This window comes from Siniperca chuatsi, linkage group LG14 (assembly GCF_020085105.1).
Source record: "Siniperca chuatsi isolate FFG_IHB_CAS linkage group LG14, ASM2008510v1, whole genome shotgun sequence".
Classification (NCBI taxonomy): domain Eukaryota; kingdom Metazoa; phylum Chordata; class Actinopteri; order Centrarchiformes; family Sinipercidae; genus Siniperca; species Siniperca chuatsi.
The window spans coordinates 20,623,273-20,629,878 of NC_058055.1; positions in this window are offsets into that span (position 1 = coordinate 20,623,273).

The window sequence follows — 6,606 nt, forward strand, 5'->3', positions numbered from 1 at the left end:
CACTTTGTCACTGTGGGTTTCAATTAACAAAATTAGAAAATGCATGTATTTGTTTGCCTTTTGTTTTGTTTTGATCAGCATCACTGTTTATAAGTGGTTGACATGATAGGAAAAGTGAGAGATGCACTCTTCCTGTCTGAACTTTGGTAAATAGATTGTAGGCATGAGAAAATGTCAAGGCTCGACTGTGGTCAGAGCACTGCTGTGGAGCAGTGACTCATTCTCATTGTGATTGTGAGTGCATGTATGTTTGTATGTGTGTGTATGAGAGAGAGAGAGAGCGATAGATGTAGCGTTTGTGTGTGGCGCGTTGTACGTAGCAGATGCAGCGATCTTTATCTCTCATTCATGGCGTCCAAGGAAATGTAGCGTAAGCTGGTTAACAGTCACTTTCTCAGTATCTGCCTGGCAGAGATGTGCTGATAATCACTGCCACGTCGCTCATGCAGCCACCTGCCGCCTTGTTCTGTGGAAACTGAGGTGATGCTGCAGCATTGCCCAATAGTGCTCAAGTTGCCCACATGCTGCTCAGTTCATTGATTTCTTTTTAAATGCTACAAATGTGCAAGCAGTATTACCCAATAGGGATGAAATGTAGGGTAAAGCTGCTGCAACGTAATGGTTTACTGAAATAAGCTGAATTCACTTGTAGATACATTTATAGTTGAAATCACAAGTACAAGCAGTTAAATTACAAATTGGGATATTGTGCAAAACAGAACTTAATACTATTCTAAAATAAAAACTAGCTGAAATTAGCTAAACATTACATCAAATTTCAAAGTGTTAACCTGAGTTTTTCATCTTCCACAACCAAGTGCTGACTTAACACTCACATCTGGTTCTGTTCTAAACTAACTGTGGACGTAACTCATAAACACTGGTATAGTGCTAATTGTGGCACTCTCGTTTTGCTTTGTAGACACCTTTAAAGATGGCACCTTTAAAGTCAAACTTCCTGTGTAAGTAACGACAGAGCTCTACTATGAGGGGGTCTGGGCCACCACCCGTGATTGTTTAAGGCACTTTGGATAAAAGCGTTCACCAACAGACATACAATATTCTGAATCAGTCCAAGTAAAGCCTATATTTTTGGCCACATTGATCAGGAAAAGCTTATATTCTGATTCACATCTGCCGTTGATAACCACAATATGAAACCACAGGCTTGGCAGAGAGAGGAGAGCTGTGGCCCTGCCAGCACTTATACCACAAACTATCAAACTGCCACGCCGAGCCTCCTGCTGTACACTACCTCACTGCACCCAGCGTCAATGTGTGTACTGAATACAGGACCTGTAATCAACACATTCTCCATATTCTTCCCCTCAGGTGCCTCGCCAACATCAAAGGAGGTAAAGGATGGGCTGGTATCTCTGTGTGCCTGTGCCTTCTACTGTATAAAACAGCCCGGCTTTCAGCCCCAAGAAACAGGCAGGGAGCAGCCGAGAAAATTTAATTTCATGACTACCACGTTGCTACCTGGCAGGTAGGGCTGTGGTTCATGCGTTTGGTAGGTTTCGCCTGCACCTGGTTAAGAGCTGATCACACCAAACGCCAGGATCAGATATGAAAATCCTAGTGCCAAAGTTTTTTCTGATTCTGTTACTGCAGTGAAAAAATTTGGGAAATGAACAGTGTAGAACTCTTCCAAAAGCAAAATTCTAAATTCAAAAATGTACTAAAATTAAAAATTACAGATGTGAAAAATACTGTGCATCAACACAATGCCTAATTCAAGCAATATTATTTTGATTAACACATTTACAAAATACAGAGAATAAAGTGAGATTACTTTTTAGTGATAATGACGCTGGAACATTTCTGATTTTCCAATGAAGTTCTTAAGGAAAGGTGTACTCTACTCTGTAATCGATTCCATTTAAACTAAGTGAAATTTATTAAAAGCAAAAATACCGAATTCCTCCAGCTGTACAAGTGCACAAAAGCTTCTTATTTAGTCATTCTTGAGTTTATTATTACTCCACTTTATTTCTACTGAATTAGCATTGTCCTGTGTTTTTTTATGTTATTGGTTTATCTCACTCTATAAACTAAAGTATGTGTTTTCAATACTTATAAATGGTGATTAAAACAACTTCAACTTCATTCATTTTCATTCACTCACACAGAAACAAAGGGTGTTTGATATCATTCAGCAGTTATATAAGTAGATCAAAGTATAACATTAATTAATATCAAATAATTGAATTAAAATATTCTTTTGAGTTTTGACTTGAGTTGACTTGTATTGTTTGTCATCAGTGTGGTTTGCTGAATGTTGCTCTTTGACATTTGCTCAAACATTAAAGATATCCGGGTTAATTACTGGAGCAAAGGCCCAGAGAGAGAAGCTGTGCACCAACTGTAAAATCCCTGGCACTGAACGTCAAGCCCCGAGCCGGTAACCTTGGTGTGCTTTTTGATCCTGACTTGATTTTCACATCAGAAAAATCACCAAAACTGTCTTTTATCTCCCCAGAGTACAGCCAGATACTGAAAGGCAGCCGCTTTTATCACCAGCTGACTACTGTAATTCTTTCTCTTCTGGAAGACTCTAGATACACAGCAAATGCAGGCGCAGATGTTTCATTGGTCGGCCATGCATTTGAAATTTTAAGGATCTGTAATTGGTTTTCACTCACTCACTCAATCACTCAGTGGACTAATGCCTAAACATGACCTGCTCTTGACTAATGTTCTCCATAGATCCATTCCACTGGATCTGTGTTTTTTGTTTAAGACATAATATAATGTTTTAGCTTAACTTTCATAGTTAATCAAACCAATTTTATTCAAGTTTATATTAAGCAATCTAGTGTATTTTATTCACTTTATCTAACTTATTCTACTATTCTTATTTCTTTATTTTGTCATATCGCCATTGAACTTTTTGTAATTTCTCTATTGAAGCACTTTGTTGTGCAGTCTTGCACAAAAAGCATGCTTGATTTGACTTGATTACTTGACTTTCATTTGCACATGTGAAAAATTGCAGAGAATCACAAAGGTTATAATTGCACCTGAATCAGCCTTCAACCAAAGCTTTTCATTTTTGTTTCAAGGGTATTTTTTGTGACATTCTGAACTGTAGTCTTTTGCCTATTGTCTAAATTTGGTAGCAAATGTCAAATAATTCATGTTATGCAGTTTTGGCCAGGAGTGACAGAAGGTGACAGACAATAAACAGAAAATTTTTGAATGTGTTTAAATGAGAATCTTTACACTCCTTCAGTGGTGCTCAGGTTAAAGTCTTCATCCTCACTGTTGCTGAGTGTGTCAACAAACCGCTACAAAATTCTGATAAACCATTTTATGTCAAATAAAATATATTATTCTAATCTTTAGGTGACAACTCAAAGTCAATGGACATTTGGAGCAGTTTAAGATTTTGTTGTTTTTGCGCATCTGTACAAAAACAAAATCTGTTTTCTGGATTAAATGTAACAATTGCATTGATCTCAATACATTGGTGTTATTGGTTTGTAGCATTGGTATAAGATGCTGACGCTGTAAATCATTTTAAGCTGATTCAATTTAAAAACGCAACTTTCCCTGTTGCCTTAAAACTGTGAGATAACTGAACTGAAGTTCAAAAATTGTAAAAACCAAATGAGTTAACTAAACTTGAGAAAACTAATTGTTCAATCACATTGTCAGACATTATACGCAGATTTGCTTTTCTTTTACATTTTCTCAGTTTTAAAACTCTTCTTATTTTGATTTGAAGAACTTAACATATCAAGTTGTACCAGAGTTAATTCAGAGACAACATGCAAGTGACCTCTATACGTGTCTGGTCTGAAAATAAAAACTAAAATAAATAATAATAATAATAAAAGACAGAATGATTCAATTAGTTTTGTAAAATAACTGGTGCAGTTTTTTCACCTTAAACCTCAAGATCAGTTTCATTCACAGAACACAGCTACCTGAGAGGAGGTTACAGTTTGTGATAGTGAAGTGGTAAAGACATTTTCCATAGGGGTGTCTGATCAGCGCTGAGACCTTTCAGTGGTTGTGTAATTCTGTAGGCCTATGTCCTTAAGAAACATGCCTCGGTGTCTTCACAAAGCATCTACTGTAGACGTGAAGAGCTCTTTCAACTGAAAGAGATGTGAAGAAATCAGACAAGTTTGTCTGGGTGTAAACATGCTGTTTGTTGAGATGCTGACGGTTACATTTAAATGCCAGGCCCACCTCAAGCTAACGTACAGCTACACACACACACACACACACACATACAGGCCCACAAGAACAAGCCCCTTACACACCCACAGAGGCACAGACACATATGCATAGACATGTACATCTACACACACACATACACACACACAAAAAGACAGACATAGAGTATCGTCTCTCTGACCGTGGCTGAACTCTTTGACTATGTCTACATCTTTCAATACCAGAAAGTTCTCCATTAAACAATGCACAGGCTTTTTTTTTTTCAATATCTGTCCATTGGTCACTTGTAACATGATGACAGCATGAAATCTGAAACCGTTCACATGTCCACAGTAGATCATTTGCCCCATCCTTTCCTTGATATATTTTCATCAAACATTCTGTTGGTGGCAAACTGTCTGAAAACTGAGAAGTCAATCAAATTAACGCCCGGAAACACCCTGTTCACAATTAAACAGTTACACACATTCACACCTGGAAGCTGCCCAGTCTGATCTGATCTGTCCGATCTGTCAAGCAGTACTGTCACACAGCACAAAACCAACCGTGTCCGAGCACTGAGCAGCCACACTTCATTGTTTGGAAAAGTTCTGTTTTCATCGACCACTTTAAAACACAAGGCTCCAGTTACCCACCTTGATGAGTGTTTTTGAAAGTCAGTTTTTGGGTTTAAAAAATGTCATCACTTACTGTAGACGATCAATCAAACTTTATTTGTATAGCACCTTTCTTACAGGTTAGCGCAATTCAAAGTGCTTTAGAGGTGGCTGACAGACAGTGCAGATACAAACTGTAAAACCATTGGAGACGAATGCACACGAAAATAGAAGTTATAAAGTCAAAATAAATAATAAAAGCAATAAAATAGTTTTTTTTTCAATTAAAAAATAAAACAGATGAAATGCAGTAAATCCATTAAAAAACAAGAATACAATAAAAACGTTGAAGTTTTAAGTTTACATTTAAAGATATCAACACTTTCAGCTCCTCTCAGATCCTCGGGCAGACCGCTCTAACAGCTCGGAGCAAAACAAATGGGCTGCTGCAAGACCATGAAAAAAAAGTCTATCAATCAATGTAAAGACTTTAAAATGAGTAGAAGTGTATGTAATGTAATACAGAGTGAACTCATTGTTTTCAAAAAAATTTCAAACAAGTTTTCAGTTTCTACACTTATGGGTTGCTTTCCTTTTAATCCGATACCCTTCTGTTAGCTAGCTCCTGTTCCACTAGTCTTGGTCTTGTTTTGTTTAAGTCTTAAACCTCCTAAGGCTCCCATGATGTTTTGACAGTGCACCTATGTCAGAGACTTATGGGAACTGTAGTTGTTGAATGAAAGGGGCCCTGACCATGACAGGACATCTAAGCAGGAAACACTGTATGTTTATATGCAATAATTTGTAAATTTTACAAATTTTCATACAGTACTCAACATAGTGTATAGCAAGTGTTGGAGCCAGCAATCTATCAGGGACTCATGGATGTTTTTGGTGTCTATATGCTCTTATCATTTAATAAGTAATAAATCTAACCAAATATTTATTGGTAATTTAAGAAGTCTGGTGTTTGAAGTCTGTCTAAACTTTTGCATCCTATTTATCTTTACTCACAAACATCCTAACTGCATCCAGAAACAGTCCTCCTTAAGGCAAAAAATTAAAAACAAACTTTGTTTATAAGGCGTGTTTTTCAAAGAAGCTTTCTAAATACCTCAAAAAGGAAAGCAAATTAAATAACTGATATAAAGAGTTTATAAAATGCAAACAGAGTTATATAAGAATATATTCATCCTTCTGATGTCTTTCCAGGGCAAAAACAGTTAGCTTATTTATCTGTTTTTAAATCAAGATGGTTTCATATGTCACAGTGAAATGTTTCTTTAATTACATGTTGTGACAGATTTAATTCATACAGTCAAAGTCACATCTCCATTCAGTCAGGCCTCGTTAGTTGTGATGTAGTACTTTATTATCTTTCAGTTCAGTCAATGAGAAAAGACCAGCTCTGCTTTTCCTTGATCCCACTGAGTTTATTTCTGATGATGCAACCTCAAACCTCAGTCACTCTTCCCAGACAAATATATTTTGTCAATCACAAAACAGGGCAGCTACACCCCAAAGCCCCAAATAAAGGTTTGATGCAAAAATGTTAAAACCCTCAACAGCTATACATCACCACGACATTCAAATTAGTGCCATATCAGCTGAATCTCACCAGAAGCCATACATCAAGAAATGTTTCCAATTGTTTTCTGTGTGTGTTTATAACAACCAGGAGACAGAACCGATGTGGAGATATGTGTGGTGACACATTTGTCGCCATCGCAACAAGGGCCCTATAATCTTCCCAATCAGGAAAACCAGAACAAATTGGGTTGTGCAGCGCTTCCAGTGTGCCATCACTATAAATCATCATCAT